Below are 20,841 nucleotides of genomic sequence, written 5' to 3'. Positions count from 1 at the left end.
GCTTCTTTTGATGATTTGTAATGTGTTGAAGCATATTTTCAATGTTTATTTATTTATTTTAAGAGAGAGAGAGAGAGAGAGAGAGAGAGAGAGAGAGAGAGAATCCTAAGCAGGGTCTGTGCTGTCAGTGCAGAGCCCGACTCAGGGCTCAAACTCATGAACCGTGAGTTCATGACCTGAGCTGAAATCAAGAGTCAGATGCTCAACCAGCTGAGCCGCCCAGGCGTCCTGTATAATGTGTTGAAGCAAATTAAAATCTCTATGAAATTGTAAGTTAAGTTGGACACTTGGACATTATTCAACAGAACATCATTGCCCCAGGAATACTGATTATATTTTTGGTAATCACAGCTTCAGAAATACTGGGCTAGAAACATAAATAAGAATTCAGCTCCAAATTTGCACCAACTTAAGCCCTGGACAAATTGGAACTCTGTGTGGACAGCACGTAATTGTGGAGGGGCAGGAAAACTACATAGTTAGGGATGTGGGCCTGGGTGTCAGAAAGACTTGCATCCACGTCTACCATCTAACATTCTGTGTTTGTGGGCAGCTTACCTCACTTATGTGCAGCTCTGGCTCTTCATTTATAAAGACCGGAGATGTTCATATATATCTCGTAGCATTATTGGGAGAGGCTGGCACATTTTAAGTGAGTGGGAGACCCTCAGAATAAAAAGTTTCCCAGGAATGTTGTTACAAATTTGGAAGCCTCATTAAATGTTTTCTTTAAAGAGTTGGTGAATGGCTCCAGACATGTCAATGATATCAATTTCGTCCTTATCTGTTGATAATTATAGGTTCATGAGACTCTTTTTTTTCTTCTTCTTCTTTTTTTTTTTTTTTTTCTTACTTTTGGACCAAAGCAGGGATAGCCTCCTGAGTAGCACTGACATGATTTCATGGCTAGAAGCAAATGTATAAAAGAAATGAGTCAGCTTTTCTCAGCCTGTGAGATTTATCAACACAAATACAGTTCTGAAGGCATGAGGGGAAGAGGCATGAGGGCATGATACTCTTTATCATGTATTTATCTTGTCGCTTTTCATATTAATATTGACTTTGATACTCACTAGCTTTTTGCTTTATTATTCCTGTGGCTTCCAAATCCACATCACATATTCATAAGAAGAAAATATAAGTATGCTATTTTTACTGTCTCATATATAAACATGCTGATACATAGAAATGTATCATAAAATAATGATTTAGGAAGGAAGAAAAACCCTAGGGAAAAGATAAAAAGTCTATAAAGTTAGAGGTTTCTTGAAGGACAGAAGAAGAGAGGAGGAAATAATTCTGGGAAATTGCCAATGAAATGAATTGGGTGATCCTATCTCTGAAAAGAATTGTTAAGAATTTGTTGATGTGAGTCAAAGCAGAAATGTGGGCTTAGCATGACCCTTGGATTTCCAGAAGATTGTCTGAAGCAGATAATGATGCAAATACCCTTCATGATATTTGATATGGATATCATATGACATTTTAAGTTCCTGGTACATCTTTAAGTAGCCTTTTCACAAGAGTGCTTGTCTATGGGTGCCTGGATGACTCAGTTGGTTAAGCACCTGACTCTCAATTTTGGCTCAGGTCATGGACTCACAGTTTGTGAGATCAAGCCCCATGTCAGGCTCTGTACTGACAGCATAGGTCTGTGGGGCCATTTTTTTTAATATGAAATTTATTGTCAAATTGGTTTCCATACAACACCCAGTGCTCATCCCAACAGGTTGGACCATTTTTTCCCTTTCTCTCTGCCCCTTCTCCCACTTGTGCATGTGCATGCTCTCTCTTTGTCTCTCAAAATAAATAAGTAAACATTGAAAAAAAAAAAGAATGCTCATCTAGTATTGTAAATACTCTTAGAAGTGGTGGGTTCTGAAAACATATGGGTGTGAATTATGTCATTACCAACATGTCATTAAGTCAGAATAATCTGGGGAAATTCATGCCAAATTGCACTGATATGTAAAATAAAAATAAAAAATAAAAAAAAATTGCACTGATATGTCTGCCACACATATTTTTTTCCCCTAAAATACCTTTTACTGCAGTGGACCATCATTTCAAAGATAGTCTTGAAGCTATGAAGTGTTAGTTCTTGCCAAAGTTCAGAAAACAAAAACAACCCTGTTTTACTCAAACATTAAAAACAACATATTTATTGAGATCCTTTTGTAGTCAGATCCTTCTAGTATGCTGGGCAGAAATACTCAATTGGGGAAATAAGGCATACACATTTTCATTAATTTAGTACATATTAATTGAGTATCTACTATATGCCAGACTTTGTATTAGGCCAGGGAATACTGCACTACTCTGAACACACAAACAAACAAACAAACAAAACCTCTCCCAGACCCTGGGGTTGAGTTTATATTCTTATTGGCTAGTTGGGGAGGACAGTGAGCAGTATAAGTAAATTGTAGATAGAGAGTGATGAGGAATACATAATAATGATAAAACATAAAATAGGGAAGTGAAGGATGGGAGAAGAAAGTTGAAATAGTAGATAGGGTGGCCAGGGAAGGCCTTGCTGAGAAGATGACTTTTGCATAATAGACTCAAGGAAGTCAGGGAGTGAGTACTGTGGATATCTGGGGGAAGAGCATTGAGTCTCCAGGCAGAGGAAGTAACAAGTGCCAGGGGCCTAAGTAGAAAGTGTGCCTGGCATGGAAGAAGAGAAGGAGCTGGAGGCATAGGAATAGGAGGTGGATGGCTGGAACGGAGTGGAAGAAGAGCTGAACAGCAGGAGATGAGATCACAGGGTCCATCAATGGACACTTAGGTTGCTTCCATGTCTTGACTTTTGCAAATAATGCTGCAGTAAACATAGTGGTACATATATCTTTTAAAGTTAGTGTTTTCATTGCCGTTGGATAAATACCCAGAAGTGGAGTTGCTGGACCATATGGTAGTTCCAGTTTTAATTTTTTGAGGAATTGCCATACTGTCTGTAGTGGCTGCACCAATTTGCATTCCCACCAACAGTGCACAAGGATTCCCTTTTTTTCACACCCTCACCAACACTTGTTCTTTCTTGTCTTTTTGTTAACAGCCATTCTAACGGGTATGAGGTGATATCTCATTGTAATTTTGATTTGCATTTCTCTTATCATTAGTGATGGTGAGCACCTTTTCAGATACCTATTAGCCATTTATACGTCTTCTATGGAAAAATGTCTATTCAGTTCTGCCCATTTTTTAATGGGATTGGTGTTTTTTGGTATTCGGTTGTATGAGGTCTTTATATATTTCCCCTTTATTGGATATCTGAATCGCAAATATTTTCTCCCATTCAGTAGGTTGTTTTTTCATTTTGTTGATGGTTTCTATGCAGAAGCTTTTTAGTTTGATGTGGTTTCACTTGTTTATTTTTGCATTTGTTGCGTTTGCTTTTGGTATCAGTTCAAAAAGTCGTTGCCAAGACTGATGTCAGGGAATTGCTGCCTATAATTTCTTCTAGGAGAAGAAATCTTTTATCTTTTATCTTTTATCTTTTATCTTTTATCTTTTATGGCTTCAGGTCTTACATTCAAGACTTTAATTAGTTTTGAGCTAATTTTTGTGTATGGTGTAAGCTGGGGCCCAGTTTCATCTTTTGTGCATGTGGCTGTCCAGTTCTCCCAACACCATCTATTGACGAGACTGTCCTTTCCTCTTGTATATTCTTGGTAACTTCATCATAACGGACATATTATTTAAGTGTGAAAACAGTTGTAATTTGTTTGCACTTTAATTTCTAAAAGCAATTAATTTTTCTTGGCTGGAAATTAGCTTACAAAGCAGGTTAGGCTGCCGGATACAGAATGAATACTGTATTTATTGGCATTCCATCTAAATACTGCTTTTACTTGCTGTTAAATACATGGATTTCTAAATTATGTGAACCTAGGGAGTTGGATCAAACTGGAGGAGAGAAGATGGAGAGAGTACAAACAGCAGTAGTTTATGCCTAGAATGATTTTGGGAGCCATTCAGTTTGCTGGTGACAGGACCACTCTGGTTTTGGTCAAACTCCGGACAACACCTGCTGGGGTTCCTAAAACATGGCAGCACGGTGCCTGAATATTCCACCCCAGGACAGAGATTTAACTGCACGTAATACCCTCCAGCTGTGGCTGCCTGTGCACCAATTTGAACTTTCTCCCCTGTCTCCCCTGGTGTTCTGGTGGATTTTTTGATAAAATCCCTTTCATCATATTTTAGTCCATGATTTTAATTTGAAGTTGCCTTTCAATTTAGAGTCACACTTCAGTACAAGCTTGAAGTTTTGGTAAAACAGTTTACCTTCTGCCCCCCTGGTAATGCCTAAAGCAATACGTTTTCAGAGGCCCCTCCACACAGGCTGAGGAATGGTTATTGTCGAGGTCATTGTTTTGTTTTTAAAACTAAGTGCCTGGGAGGATTTCAGAGCCTGTGAGCCAGATAAAGAAGATTAAAGGACTTTTTCACAATTATCTCTCATAACCCTCCTACCACTGGACACTGCACTGGGCCACACTCACAAGGGATTCACCTGTAGAATTTGGGCTCCAGAGGGGTTCTGACAATTCTGGCAGTTGCCTGGGGTTAAAACTGCATCTAAGTGAGGATTCTGAAAAGTGCTGCCGTTGCTATCCAGGAAAGGAATTATAGTGGGCAGGAACCAAACAGAAAATAAAAAGCATGTTAGTTAAGTTCTTCTAGCTCCCCTCTTTAGAATCCTTTATTCCTTATCCAGTCAATAATGCACAGAACTGAGGTAGGATGGACGTGAGTCCTGCTCCTCTATTACAGTTGTGCCATCCTGAGCTTGTTTATTTTCCTCTTTGAACCCAGCTTCCTCATTCATAAGTGGGTAAAACAATGTTCCCACATTATTGGATTGGTAAGAAGATCAAATGAGATAATGTTTTTGAAGCACTGAACACCATGCCTGGCCCAGAGTAGATGCTCAGTAAATAATTCCTTTTTAAAAAATGTTTATTTCTTTAGTGTGTGTGTGTGTGTGAGAGAGAGAGAGAGAGAGAGTGCATCTATGAGGGAGGCACACGGTGGGGGGTGGGGAGAGAGAGAGAGAGAGAGAGAGAGAGAGAGAGAGAGAGAATCCCAAACAGGTTCCACACTATGAACCCTAAGCCAGAAGCTGGGCTCTATCCCACGAATTGGGGATTAATTGGGGATTAAGTAATACTGTATTGCTTTTATTGTACAGATAATTTATATTTAACTCCTGTTTTTGTTAAACTGGTTAGTAGAATATCATTTTATTTAAAAAATTATTTGAATAAAAAAATGAGCCATTAAAAAATATTTCCCAAACAATAGCCCAACTGATACCCATGTACAGAAAAAGTGGGATGATGCCAAAGAGCTCCATACTGGGAAAACAGCAGACTACATGGCCTGCCACTCAGACTTCAGGGACTCTGATCAGCAGAGAGAGGGTCTGGCTTGCTTCTTTAGTGCTTGGAGGAGGTGACATGCAGGGCAGTGACTCAAGAGGTCATATTGGATGAATACTCTTCCCTTCCCCTCCTACTTGGTCTGCTTTTTTCCTGTAGGCGGCAAAGAATAGGAAAGAACTAGAAAAGAAAATGAGATTGGAGTAGGAATAAGACTATTCATTCCCAGATCGTCTGGACATGGCATATGTTTTGCCAAAAAAAAAAAAACCAAAAACCCAAAACAAAACAAAAAAAACACAAAACCACCTCTCTCATGAAAAAGAAAGACAGCTGTAGTCTGAACAAAAGCCTCATACCATTTTAACCCAGCAATCAAAATATCTTAGTAGCTGAAGTTATTGGCCTATTCATGGGCTTGCTGAGTTTTCTCCCCTCTTTGAAATAAGCTTGTCTCCAGTATCTGCAGGAGACATTTTCTGTTTTGGGGATTATTTCTCTCTGCCTCTCCCCCCCTCCCTCTCTTCCTCTCTCCTTTTTGCTGCTGTAGATTGTTCTGAGGTGTTTTTCCATTACTTCAAAAATATTTGCCTAGAGAATATGAAATAATTTATTTACTGACTTTAATAAAACATTTGACAGGCAAAAGACTATGAAAGTGTTAATTAGAAAATTTTAGTCCAACAAAAATTATTCTTAGATACCTACAATTGCATAGTGTTTACGCAAATACCAAAAACTGACCCGAATTTGGTTGTTTGTGTGCCTTTCGTATGCTGAATCCCAATAATGTCCATTAAATGAACAGATGTATGGTGACGACTTAATTGTTATTATTCATTAATTTATTTAAAAAAACCTATTTCTATCAAGGCTAAGATTTTATGTTTTCTGGAGTGAGGGCATTGTTTAGTTAACAGGAACTAAGAAACAAGTCATTGTAGACAGAGGGTATCTCAGAGATGATCTAACTCATCCTTTGCATTTTATGAGTAGGCAAGTTGAGGCCGAGAGAGATTTAATGAATTTGCTCAAGGTTATATCACTAGTGGCTGCACAGAGCTCAACCTGAAACCTGGATTCCAGCTTCCCAAGTGAAGGCTCCACATGTTGTTCAACTACCAGTCATACGGGGCTAGTTAACATTTGTGTCAACTCCTGTGACATATCAATCTCAACAATCTTTTCGATCTTTAAAAAAAGAGATAAGTTTTTCAAATCAATAGTACAAAGCCATCCATTACTCTTTACTCAACTTTTTATTAAACACCCCATAGTATGTCCACTCTTGAATCCTAAATGTAAACATGCACTTTCCGTTAATAACTTTTTATAATCGAGATCAAAGCTGGCATTAAAGCTTTCTCAAGAGTTGAGTTTCTTTCATTTCCTTTCTTAGGAATTTGAAAATTAGGAAATTTCACCTCAAGCTGTAGTTTGCCAGGGGATCTGTCTTCATTCACTTCAAAGCAATGTTTTTCTTTCATATTTGTTCCTTTGATAAACAATGTTGCAGCATTTATTGCTGAAGGGAAGAGAGAGAAAAAGTTACCATCTAGGCATAAAAGGAAATATTTTGAGACATATCAAATAGTGTTTTAATCTGACAGGTGGTTTTGCATACAGATTTAGACACCATTTTCCAAGAGAATATATGTGTGCAAATGGTTGAGTAAGCCATTTTTATATTCATAAATTATATTTTATATAATTCATAAATTACATTTATATTCATAACTTATAATGTGTATATTAATATAGATAGCTTATATCTAAAACAAATATATAAATATATACACACATCAATGTTACATTGAAATAGTATTCCTACTCCTCAAAAACACACACAATAAACCTATTGCAATTTTTTTTTAAAGCCAACCTTTCTATTATTAAACAATAGAAGAAAGTTGGTTCCATCATGTGTAGTGCTTCCTTAAGTAGAGGAGAAAGAAAACATCCTCTGAGCAATAAAACGCCTTCTGGTCAACCTGCAAAATATGAATGCAGAGCTCTACAGAGCTTTGAGCTCCTCTTCTCTTTCCAGCTTTGATGTGATGAATAGATGGAGAATTTCAGTCTAATCATATTTAACGTCTATAAGAGTTTTAAGATAAAGCAAACTATTTCCTCTGAATGCCCTGAAATTATATGGAATATTTTGTTGACATGTACACTAGTGTGGGTTTTTTGTTTTTGTTTTTGTTTTTTTCTCAGAAAGTGGCTCACAGAATCTATCGGGTTCTCACAGGAACTTGTGGTATAAGCAAGGTTCAGAATCACCGTAAGGGGATTGTACTGAATTGCACTGAAAGTGGAACTTCACGCATCTAGTAGTAGTTGGGGAAGGTATCTGCGTAGGCTTTCTCTTCACTCCCTAAAAAAGTACATACTATGATGCCATATTTATGTAAAATTCCAGAAAATTCAAACTCAATTGTAGTAATAGAAATAGATTATTGTTTGCTTGGGGGCTGGCAGCAGGGGACAGGGAGGGAGGACAGATGGTATATGTTTTGAACTTCTCTCTTGAAACCTTGGACTGTAATATTGAATGAATTCCCATTTTAAGAAGAATTGTTCCCGATATTCTTTTCTAGGGATGGGTGGTGGTGATGGCGGTGGGGTGGGACAGGGGGAGCCTGGTAGACCTTTGAATATTTTTTTAGTTCTAGCTACCTCTTATATATTATCATCTTTCAGTAAAACAGTCTTTTCTTACCAAAAGTTCTGGTTGTCATTCTTTCACAAGGTTGACATCCATGCTTAGCTATCTGGCTCTGCTTCTGGGACAATGTGGGAAAGACCCTTATTCGTGCACTTGTAAACTAACTTGATTCTCATACAAACCTAACTGTGAGCGCTGAGTAGAGTTGTTTATGAAGCACCTTTCAATTACCAGTGAGAATTACAAAAGGGGACATCATACTAAGCACTGAAATAATAACAGTGACAGTAATACCTTCCATTTGTTGTGTTTCCAAAATGTGCCAGGGATTGTGCTTTAATATATTATCACCTTAATTTCACAAAAATTCTATAATAGACATTATTATCCATATTATACAGATGAAAAAAAATAAAGGATACTTAGCAAAATTGAACCAATTGCCCAAGGTTGCACATTACTAGGCAAGAAAGGGGAAATTTGAATTAAGTAGGGTTGTGCTCCCCAGAGAAACTGTTGTTTCACTCCAGTTTACTGATTCTACAGATAATAACAATTGCTCAGTGCTCCTATTACTGCAGTGTTAGTTTCCCACCAAGTTACATCTTAGGTTGAAAAATTGCTTGGCTTGAATTTCATCTCACATTTCCTCTTGTGATGGAATCAATTTGCCAAGGGTATGAAGAAAGTCGACAAAAGCTGGGATAATCCACCACCCTGAATAGGGTTGAGATGGATTATTTTATTATTATTAATAGTCACCAAGATGAAGCCAAGTGAAAAACTAATTCTTCATGGGATGTGATTGTTACATTTTTCTAAGAATAGTCATTATCCAAAACTATTTAAAAATTTATTATATGTGTGTCATTTCTATGTCTACTTTGCCCACACATGTTACTCAAGGAGAAGTGCTATTTGGTGGTGATGGGGAGGAGGGGGGCACATTTCATGAAAGCAGCAAGCCATAACATTTCTAAGTTCATGTTTTAGTCACATAATACTGTAGTAGACTCATTCTTTCATCTTGGCATATGCAAGGATTAGATAGTGTGATATTCATTTTTTACAAAACCATCTGTATTCTCAACCACTTTTATAGACTAAAAGATTTGCAATTAAAAGTTCTAATCGTGTGATGTTGATCTTGGACTATGGCTATGTAAGGAACCAATCTATATTTATTGCCTCCTGAAAGATTCTCCCTTTACATAACTACAGCCCTAAATCTTCCAGAAGACCATTGCATGTGCCACTGACCACAGGCCATTGAGTCCTGGCATTGCCAATTGCTCTACTACTCAGCTTCCACCGAACTGCCCTCAGCAAACACGTGTCACTGTGCCTTTGCATACTTTGACGAGGGGTGGCCTCGAAGGTCTTTGCAGACTGTTTGGAACAAAATACACATTTTCATGTGTTTTTTTTTTGTATTTCAAGTCACATGATATAAATTTTATTTTTGTATGTGTATATGTGCATAAAATCAGAAGTGAGTGGGATTTTTTTTTCTCCTGGTATTCTCATTCTTTCTTGTGCTTTATTTTCACCTCCTATTCAATCCAAAACTGCAAATAGACTTATTAGCTGATTACATGTATCTCTCTCCCTTAGTTACACTGGACTATCTAGTGTTTGGTTTATGATATTTAAAAATTCACAAGGGTGGAGAACATTCATAAGGATAACTCTTTTAAGCCAGACGTCTTTTCCTGTTAAAATGACACTTAAGTTATACACGATTTTCCCTGGTCTATTCTTCCTGAATTTATCTAAAAGAACTTAATTCAGTGGAAATTAATTCAGAAGAGAGATAGTCTAAGAATTTATTTAATCCCTTCAACAGGAAATTATTGAAGGTAACGGATTAAATGTCCATAATTTAAGAGAGCTTTTTCCTCCCACAACTATAAAATAGTCAATATATTTGGAGGCTGGGATTAAGTATGGTAAGGTTTAAATAAACTACCATGCTTATCATTTGTTCTACTGTTTTTAAAAAATGTTTACTTACTTATTTTGAGAGAGAGCAGCAGAGGAGATGGGCAGAGGGAGAGAGCTTGAGAATCCCAAGGAGGCTCCACACTGTGCAAAGCCCAATGCGAGGCTCAAACTCATGAACTGTGAGATCATGACCTGAGCCAAAATCGAGTCCGATGCTCCACTGACTGAGCCACCCAGGTGCCTCTTGTTATACTGTTTTTTGTTTTTTGTTTTTTTTGTTTGGTAGGAAGATTTCTTCCATAGTCTACAGTCTTTGATTTCTGCCTAGTATTGTCCACCCGATTTAGCAATATTTTTGCAATATTTTCAGATTTACAACAATTGCAGCTATATTTTTGTCATTATTTATCAACCTTACATCATCCCTAAGTTTTTTTCCTAAGTATAATTTTAATTTTATTTCTTTCCAGAGGACAGTTTTCTTCCATCCTTAAGCACTTAGCTCCTTATCTGGGCTTTGGTGAAGGTCATGGGGCAGTGCCCACAGGTCTAAATCCGGGGGCGGGGGGTGTTGGGTCCTTCCGCCTTTAGGAGAGCGATTCCTGACCACCTTGCTGTGACTGGCACAAGCCACACAGTAATGGAGCTTCACATACAGCTTGAGAAGCACATACTGATCATTTAGTTTTACTATACTTTCATCACGGAGGTTTCAAGAAGTCCTACTTCTGAATGAGAAGATGTCTGAGTAAATGGATTTAAAGATTTGATTAAAGCACTAATATCAAACTCTCTCTGAAACACTACTCCTTCCTTAAATAATACTATATGCCCACTGTGTTGTCTTGTGCTTAAGTTCATAAATACCTACAGAAATATTTTTTGCTGATCTATCGAGATATAGTTGATATACAATAAAATGCATATGCTTAAAATGTGCAGTTTGGTAAGATTTAAGTTATGTTTGTATCTATGAAGCCACATGATTTTACATGAAGTATTTAATCAAAGGAATTTTTTAAAAGAGTTTTTTTGTTTTGTTTTTTGTTTTTGTTTTTGTTTTTGTTTTTAGGGATAGGGAGTGTGTGAGCAGGGGAGGGGCAGAGGGAGAGAGAGCAAATGTTAAGCAGGCTCCATGTACAACACAAAGCCCGATGGGGACTTGATCCCACACCCCTGGGATCATGATCTGATTTAAAATCAAGAATCAGAAGCTCAACCAACTGGGCCATTGAGGCGCCCCAAAAGAGAAATTTTTAAAGTAAAATCACAATTTAGGTGGTTCACTCCCAATCTGGTTCATCTTCCTTACCCAGTAAAACCACTCAAGATCATATATTCTGGGTGGTATTTGGGATAGAAATGACCACTATCTTTATCTACTTGTCTTTACCTAATATCCTCTTAATGTTATTTAATCATTTAGCAGGACATCTTTGCAATCCAAATTTTGCAGGACCTGTTTTTCCAAATTCTGTGATAAATTTATTTGCACATTTTTGTAGCTAATAGTCACTTGACCTGATTGCTACATATGTAAATTCTAAAGCAAAATAAGATTATTTGAATAATTAGTTCTCATTCTAAAATGATTTATGACCTCCAAGATGTATTTCCTTTTTGTGTTAGTCTGTGTCCTAACTAAACATTTATACACACACACACACACACACAGTGCGTGTCTTCACAAACTCTCTGTATTATTGTCAGTCCCAGTTGTCTAGAAGGTGTCTGTGTTGCCAGTGGCCTGAGTAGTCTAGCTTCTGCACACAGATAGAAGTTACATCTTGCCCAGCCAGAGTGAGGTTGTGATGTGGCCTCACACGGGCTTCACGTCAAATAACACATGTTCTCCTCCTGCACCTCCGTGATGGCACCAAGGGGAGAGCAGATTGCAAACTCTTCTAGCACATTTCTCAGAGTTCGGAAATGGGTTCTTTTTCTTGGAATCTCAATGCCTAGATGCCTCCTTTTCTGAGCTCAGAAAATTCATGTGTCTGAACTGTAAAAACTTGTTCCTTATGCTAAATGGATATTGATTTTTTAATACCTGTATTTCCTCTGGCACCAGTTCCTTTAAAGATATCTATGCTATTTTTAGACCTCTGACATCCAGATAAGGTAAGGGGGGTGAAATACTGTTTTCTTCAATGTCTTCTTCATCACAGCTTCAATGTAAACAGTGGAGGAAATCTTCAGTGTCATTATTCCCAAACAGTGGTGGGGTGACATCCTTAGAAGGCAGTGGGGTCTCTTGTCTTGAATATTTATATTAAACAGTAGGTCCCTTGAAAGTAATTTCTTTTTGCATATTCACTGACCTGGCAGAGTCTCCACATGTAGCCAATGTTTAACAATTATTTATAAAATGAATCTTTATCTGGAGAAGAAGAGAGGTAAAACCCAGTGCCATATTATGTCAGGCTAGAGGCAGCAGTGAGTGAGCATAAGAGAAATACAACTCAGCGCAATTTTGAAAATTAATTTCTTATTTCAGAATTTATTTGGTATACATTAAAGTGGAGATTTTTGAAGGTGAGCCACTATTGCCCAGTCCTTTGGAATATGAATGTTTAATGTTATATCTGTCTTGTAGGTTCATTGTGTACTTTATCTGGTTAAGGGACAGGAAGTTCAGGCAGTTCTATAAACTCAATGAACATCAATACTTCTATCATCCAGTATAGGACAACTTGGAATGAATTTTCACTATGACAAGAAACACTAAAATAGGAACTACAGAGAAGACTAGTTTCTGACAGTTTGTCTTATTTTCCCCTAGCATTCTAGGTAAAGTCTTGCACAGAAACATGGAACGGTCAAAGCCCTGTAAGAGATTCCTACTATCCTTAAGATTTTGGGAAAGTCTGAGAAAGCATAAGAAAATGAAAAACATCTAGTTGTATCTTAGTGATAAAGAAAAGATGGATTCTTTTGACTTAATCCTTGTGAAAAATCTATCCATATATCTGTATTAAAGTACATCCATATTAAAATATTAAAGAATATCCATATCTCTACCTAAATAAATATATTATGCTACCTACAATGAAATGAAATTGAATGTTTCTTCAGAAATCTAGAATATTTTGGCTCCTTGGGTGATGATGTTTCCTTAATTGTTAATAAAATTCTCAATGAATTCCTAAAACATAATTAATAAATTCTAGTGGTTAGGAGTACAATAATATAAAAATATAATCCCATATAAAAGTTGGAAAGTAAAGTATAGAGACAGGATATGGATAGTGTATAAAATGGCATTTCAAATACTTGCAAGATTAATTTTCATTGAATCGTAAAGTGCTGTAGATTATGACATACACTATTACTTGTCTGTGCCACTAAAAAAGAAAAGCAAAGTCAAATTATATTGGCAGTATGTCATTGATTAAGATGTATTCTTATTTGAGAGATTAAAATATGAAGAAAGTGTGCATCTTAGAATTAATGACACAATGCACATCTGACATAAGGAAGAGGATTAAGCTGTTAACAGTACTAGTTGGCAACAGAGATCATAACTACACAGTGACCAAATGAGGATTGGTAGGTAGGATGTATTTGCAAAGAATGAGCAAGGTATGAGCAGAAAGAAGAAAGACTGGATGTGTGCTAATAACTGATATGCATTAGCTTCCCAGCACATATGTATATATGTACGCATATATACATATATATGCTTTTTAAATATATGGAAAATTAAAAGATATATATATAATATAAAAAGAATATATAATTTAAGTCTATGTAATACAATATACATACACTTAAATATAATTAAAATATATAATTTAAAATTTCTGGAAAAATCTGGATGATGCAGGAAGTGGACCTTTTCATGTCAATAAATGCTACCACAGCAGAGAAATCAATAGAAATCTGTAAGACATGCTGCGTTCTGCTTTTTATCAGTGTGATTTTAATCTGACCCTATCTGTTTATAAAATACAAATCATTCTTTGGGGACATGTTAGGAGATTAGAAATAAAGTTCCTGAAATGGCCTATTTCTTCAGGGGCCTGAATGTGATCTGAAATATAAAACATTAAAAGGATGTTTTATGATGAAAATTCTGTTCACATCAAGTCTTCGATATAGCTGTACTAATTTAATCCCTTTAGGGAAATTAGGGAAAGTTTAGGGCATCTGGAAGTATTGGGAAAGAGCAATTACAAACTTAGTTTAAACATTTGGGTTATTCCATGATAATATATATTCTGTGCACGTGCACATTCAAATACTCACCCTACCCATCGCTGTCTCCTTCAAAAATACTTCAGGCTTTTTTTTTTTTTAAAGCAAGAAACTATAAATATTTAGAGTAAGCATTCTCAGCACATTACTGAATCACCGTAGTTACTAAAAATTGTATTCCTCATCAGGGCCTATGTCTTATGGCTTAGCAGGACTTTGGTATGTCCATTCCAGTTTGGTCATGTTTTCTAGAGACAAGAACCTAAGAAGAAGTCTTATACAACTGGGGTTATGTCAGAAAAGAGAAAATCCATTCAGATATGCAGGAGATAAACCAAAAAACTAAATTTATGTATATGTGTGATGCAGATTATACAAAAAGACACAGTTCTTACCCTCATAGAATTTTAATAAGCCTTACATTGCTATGTACACACATAATTAATGCAGTAATAATTGTAATTAATAATAATTATTTTAGCTCTATTTGTTGAATTTTTACTACAGCCAGGAGTTGTGTTGACGCTTTAATGCATTCTTGGATTGTTACAACAGCTCTGTTTGACAGCTGTATTTATTCCCATTTTGTAGATGATGTAGGTTACAGTGGTTTAATATGGTCACACAGCAATTTGTGACAGAGTCAACTTGGAAGTTGGTCTTTATGCCCTACCATGGCATGAGAATGTGATAAATACCCTAATAGGGATATGAACAAAATGCTACAGGAACAAGGAAACACGCTTACTTTCCCTGTGGGAGTGAGGATGGGGGTGAGGACGACATTTGAATTGCTGTTGAAAGATTAATAGGAGCTCCCCAGGGGAAGACCGAAGAAATCTCTCTCCAGGGAGAGGAAATAGTCCATGTAAAAGCTAGAAGCCTGAGAGGGATTAGAGGAACAGCAAGGAATCCCATGTGCATGGGTTAGAGAGTGGGCTTGGGTACAATGAAATTGGAGGATGGTGAAATGATGCCAGGGGCCTGTAGACCATGCCAAGGAGCTGGGTTTTGTCCTGTGTGCAAAAGAGAGTGGACTTGCCACATGTCTGTTGGAATGCTACCCTCAGTAGCCTTGTGAACAGACCACGTGAAAGCATCAAAGCAGTGACACGGATGGTGAAAGAAGGGCGTTATCCAAGAATCAGTCAATTGGGTAAACCTTGGTGACTAAGAAAATGTGGAGGTTGAGGAGAAGAGAGATAGGAACATTGTAAGGGCACATCACAGCGTTCACTATGTAATCATGAAATGTTAGGCCACGACTAGATGAGCATCATGGGTTTGCTTCTTAGATTCCGGTCAAGTGGTGTAGATAGGTTTGTCTTTGGATCAGCTAGTTTTCCCCTATGAATTATAGATAGCAGAATATATCTTCTTGTTTCCATCTGATAGCTAGAGTTAAGATTTCTAAACCTGCATGTCAATTTTAAGTCTGCACCTCTAATTCTGGACAATTTAGATGATTAAGGAGACATTACTAGGTAAGGCATTTTAATAAAATAGATTTATTAATAAGAAGCCATATATTCTGGTTCAGTTTTTACACCCCTGTATGAGAATGGTGGCTAAATACACAGTTTCTCACTGAACCCTGAGTTCATGTAACAGTCGTCAAAAGTTCTCTGGGATGGGATGTCTTTGGCTTTACCCCACCCGCTGTTCATTCAGCCTGCTTTCTGTATTTTAACCACTCTCCGGTTCCCACACTACCACCCCTCCAAGTCATGCTGTCTCCGGTCAAAAGAGTGTTATTGCTTTCCTTAGTTCCCAAACTGGAGTAACTGTTGGGGCAACAGAGCTTGGTTTGGGATAAGCAGAAGAGATAAGCTCAAAGTCCCAACAAAAACAGAGTAATAAATACCCTGCCCTTTGAGACCTTGGCTGACCACACACCAGCCTTGTGTTTATAAAGCCTTCAGTGCATCACAGAAGAGACATGGGGACAGAAAATTGGATGAGATGTTCAATTTTCTCCATATCTTAAGTTTTAGAAGTCAGTTATATATCTTAGCATACTTTTTTTCCTCCTGTTCCTAGCGTAGATCTCTAAATCAGATCTTGTTGAAACCAGCCTGAACTATTCTGAAATATTTCCTTTGCTTTATAAGGACGTGCTCAACTGAGTTTTTAAAAAGTGTAATGGATAATTTAATGTTAATAATTTTAAGTGTCTGCTCTAGAAAAAAGGAATAATCAGAACCATACATAGGCTTCAGATTTTATAAATCTATTTTGAGGTCAAAGGCCAAGATTTTGAAAATTATTCTTTCCTTATTTATATTACCTTCAGCTGCATTTTTTAGATTTATTTATTTACTTTGAGGGAGAGAGAGAGAGAGAGAGAGAGAGAGCACAAGTGGGGGAAGAACAGAGAGAGGGGGAGAGAAAGAGAATCCCAAGCAGTCTCCACCCTGTCAGCACAGTTTGAGCCCGATGTGGGGCTTGAACTCACAAACTGTGAGATCATGATGACCTGAGCTGAAACCAAGAGTTGGATGCTTAGCCAACTGAGCTACCCAGGCACCCCCTACCCTCAGTTGAATTTTTAGAACTTCTCATTCTTTTGCTGAATTTTGTGGCCTGAGATTTTTTTTTCTTTTTTAGGAAAATATTGTAATAAGTGAATGCATTATTGTACAGAAGAGTTACTTATAACATGGAATCATTCATAGAAGTCTACTGGTCCAGGTTTAATAAAACAAATAATACATATTGATTCAAAGATATTAGAATACTCACATGAGCTTTCAATATTGGCCATATAATTAAGAATCTGTGTGATTGTGTTACTGACAACTGGTGACTTAGGAACCCTTAGGCCCAGGTTTAACATGGAAAGAGTTGACTTTATTCTACTATATATTAAAACCTTATTTATTCTTCATTTTGTTAGGAAAATGTATCTTTTTAAACCTATGAAGATGTTTTGTTTACTTGTATACAGGAAAATCTTTGCTAAAACTTCCAGGAAGTTTGGCCTGGTTCTTGGGCATTAATATTTTTGCCAAAATGCTTCTGGAAACCTTTCATGAATGGTCAGAGTTTTAAGAAGTTGTTCAAGAACCACACAAATGACTGCCCTGATTTTGAAAAAGCACAACACAGAAATAATGAATTGGACACAAAAATTATGGAACCATAGGAGAGAACAGAAGCTCCAGGACCTTTTAGCCTGACATCCCAGGGATATATGTTTTTCCTAAGTGTATGGCACATCTTTGTAAAATATTCATGGCTCCTTTCTTTCTTTCTCAAAGAGTCCATAGTAAACAAATGGTTAAAACCTCCTGGTCTAGGACCTCCCAATGCTCTAAAAGTAATCAATCTTATTTTTACCATCAGCTTAGCACCCAGTTAAACAACAAGCACAATATTAGTTCCTGGAGTAACCTGTAACTATTTTTACATACAGAAGGTCATAAGTCATAGCCACAAAGGCAACCACCTTCCTTGTGTGAGTTTTGGTGCAACTCCAGACTGTGGGATTTCTCTGCTTCTTACATCCCTAAGGCAGTGCAGTTATTTGTGTGAACCAGGAACTCCACGGTCCTGACTCACCATCCGTTTCCTGGGTTAATCTGGTCTCCACACAGTACCACGAGATGCTCTGCCACACTCACCATGAATCAGAAAAGCTCAAAATGGTTTAGGAAAAAAAATAAATTAATGGTCACACTTTATTCCTGGAATGTGCTATTATTTGTTTGATCCAGTTAAATATCAAATGAAGCAGGCATATTTAACAAATTAAATCACTATTTTTATTCACTTTATTTTATTTCCTACCTCCCAGGAATAGATTCTTTTAACAAAACTTTGTTACTGAGAAAAGACATCAAGACTCACAGTTTCATCATAATTGTTATCTTCAGCAACACACAGTCTTCTGTGTACATAAGATGCCTGAGGACTGGTCTTCCCTCTAATCTTCAGTACAATGGGTCACTGCCTTCACTGCTATACTAGAAAACAGGGTCTTTTGAAAAGAAGAGTTCAGCAGTAGGATAAAACTTCCCTAAAGAAATTCAATTAAATTAACCTTTATTGAGCCCTTGCTGCGAACAAGGTACTGGAAATCAGGCAAAGGTGAAAAATAATGTTGGTCTTCAGAGACCAACATTTTGTGGAGTTTACAGACTCATGTAATTTATGTGCATAACACCAACTTACACACACTACTTTGGTGTACTGTCCTACGTGGTGGACGTGTTGTACTCCGAGGCAGGAAATAAAACTGGAATGCGGAAGAAAGGCTTCATAAAACAGATGACTTTTGGGTCTTAAAAACTAGGTAGCATATGTGTGATGCTCGTTTTCTACCTGACTAGACAGACAAAGGAAAAGCAAGAGCTAACACAAGGAGGTGTGACAGTGCATGGCTTGTTCAGAGAATGGTAAAGAATCCCAGGTGGCAGGAATGTGGGGGGAATGAGGAGAGCATCGGGGAGGGAAGCTAGGAGGGGAAACATGACTGTCCTCAAATGACACACGGAGAAATTTAGACTTTTTCTACAAAATGGTGATATCCAAAATAGTGTCAGCCAGGAGTGTTAGGGTCCCAATTATAATTTACTTTTGGTCTCTTTCCTTTTGAATGTATATTTTTAACGTTTTTTTTGTTGTTGTTGTTGTTGTTTAAATTTACCTATTAGTGGAACAGTAAATGGATATCTTATGTTGATTAATATATATCTGTTGGGGATCCATTATTAACTTGTTCCCCAGTAGGGAGCACAGCCAAAAAGCATGGGGACAACTGGTATGAATAACCACGTCTTCTTCAGTCTCAACTAGAGGATGGAAGAAGATTAATTTCCGAATTGGATGACAAAGATTATTAGGTCTGGATGGGTCTTGGGGGTGATCTAATTTAACTTAGTCTTTCTACAGATGAACTAGAGCCAGTGACTATCAATGATTTGCATGTTGGTGGAAGAGCTGGGTCTGCAAAATTCATTTGCATTTCTATCATGAAGCCCACGTGTTTTTTCTTAACCATGGACATTCTCGCCTTTTAACAATATTCAATCGGCAAATTGAACACAAATAAGCCTTATGTTCATGGCACTGACAGATAAACCCCAAATAACGTTAGCTGAAGCACGATGAAAAGAAGATATGTAAAAGCGTATCCTAATGACAAGAAATGTTTTAGCAAAAATTAACCATTTTTTAAAAAGCATTTAAGGTGAAAGTTTGTTATCTGGAAAAGTGTCATATGGTATAACCCCTTACTCTCCAAACCACCAGATAACAGCGTTCCTGTGATAAGAGGAAAAGAGCCAGCAGCCAGATAGTCTGACTCCCAGAGTCCTTGACAATTCTCAAGTCTTTGGCTCTAAGCTGAAATTCTTACAACGTGTTATTTTCTTGTTTTGAAATTTACCTCCTCCATCTTTTTTAAAGTTAATTTTTAGGAAGAAATCGCTTCCAGGCATTACAACATAGAATCAGCCTTGAGGTGGAAGGTTTAAAAGCCTTTTAATTGATTTTAGTTTTACTGCAGTTAGGTGGGGGTTTTGTTTAACTATTTCCTTAATTGTTTCAGATGAGTCAAAAGATATGTTAAATTGGAAGCCACAAACTGGAAGCTCATGGATAGAATTTGACTTACAGATAGTTTTTGTCTTTGTATTTCCACACAGTTTCTTTTATAATTTTTAAATTTTAAAAAGCAATATTAATATTGAAAATTTAGAGAAAGAATACCAGTATATGTTTTTTTCCCAAATGTTTATTTATTTTTGAGAGAGACATTGTGTGAGAGGGGGAGGAGAGAGAGGGAGACAAAGAATCTGAAGCAGGCTCCAGGCTCTGAGCCTTTAGTACAGAGCCCAAGGCGGGACTTGAACTCATGGGGCTTTGACCTGAGCCAACTGAGCCACCCAGGGGCCCCTACACCAATATATGTTTTATCTAGACTTACCAATTTTTACACAATATTGCCACATTTGCTTTTTCTTTCTGTCTTTCTCTCTGTACACACACACACACACACACACACACACACACACACACAGAGTTTTTCATGTTTTTAAAAACTATTTAAAAATAGATTGCATAAATCATTCCCTTTTACTTCTTCATCCTTCAATGTGTATTTTCTAAGAACCATGATAACTCCAGTACGATGGTAATTTCTGTAACCCCAGGATAATAGTCAAATTTAGAAAATTAACGTATATATATTTCTCTTACCTACCTTCCATATTCCACTTTCATCCACTTATCCCAGTAATTTCCCCTAATACAATTTCCCACAATTACAATATGTAATCCAGTGCAGGATCACATTTTGGCTTTAGTTGTCTTGTCTGTTTAGTTTCCTCAGCCTGGAACAGTCCCTGGGCCCTTCTTTGGTTTTGCTTGTTTGTTTATGAGGACATCTACAACATGTCTGAAGAATTCAGGCCAGTTATTTTTATACATTGTCACGCAGTTTGGGTTTTTCAAATGTTTCCTCATGATTGGGTTTCGGTTATGCATTTTTGGCTGGAATGCTACATAACAGATGTTGTGTCTTTCTCAGGGAACCATGTCTGGCAGCACAAGATGCCCATGTACCCTTCCTTGGTGATGTCAGTTTTGGTCACCTTGTCAAAATTTTGTCTATTTTCTCTATTGTATTGTCATTATTTTCCT

This window comes from Panthera leo, chromosome F2 (assembly GCF_018350215.1).
Source record: "Panthera leo isolate Ple1 chromosome F2, P.leo_Ple1_pat1.1, whole genome shotgun sequence".
In the NCBI taxonomy this organism is placed as follows: domain Eukaryota; kingdom Metazoa; phylum Chordata; class Mammalia; order Carnivora; family Felidae; genus Panthera; species Panthera leo.
This window is presented reverse-complemented; position numbering follows the sequence as displayed.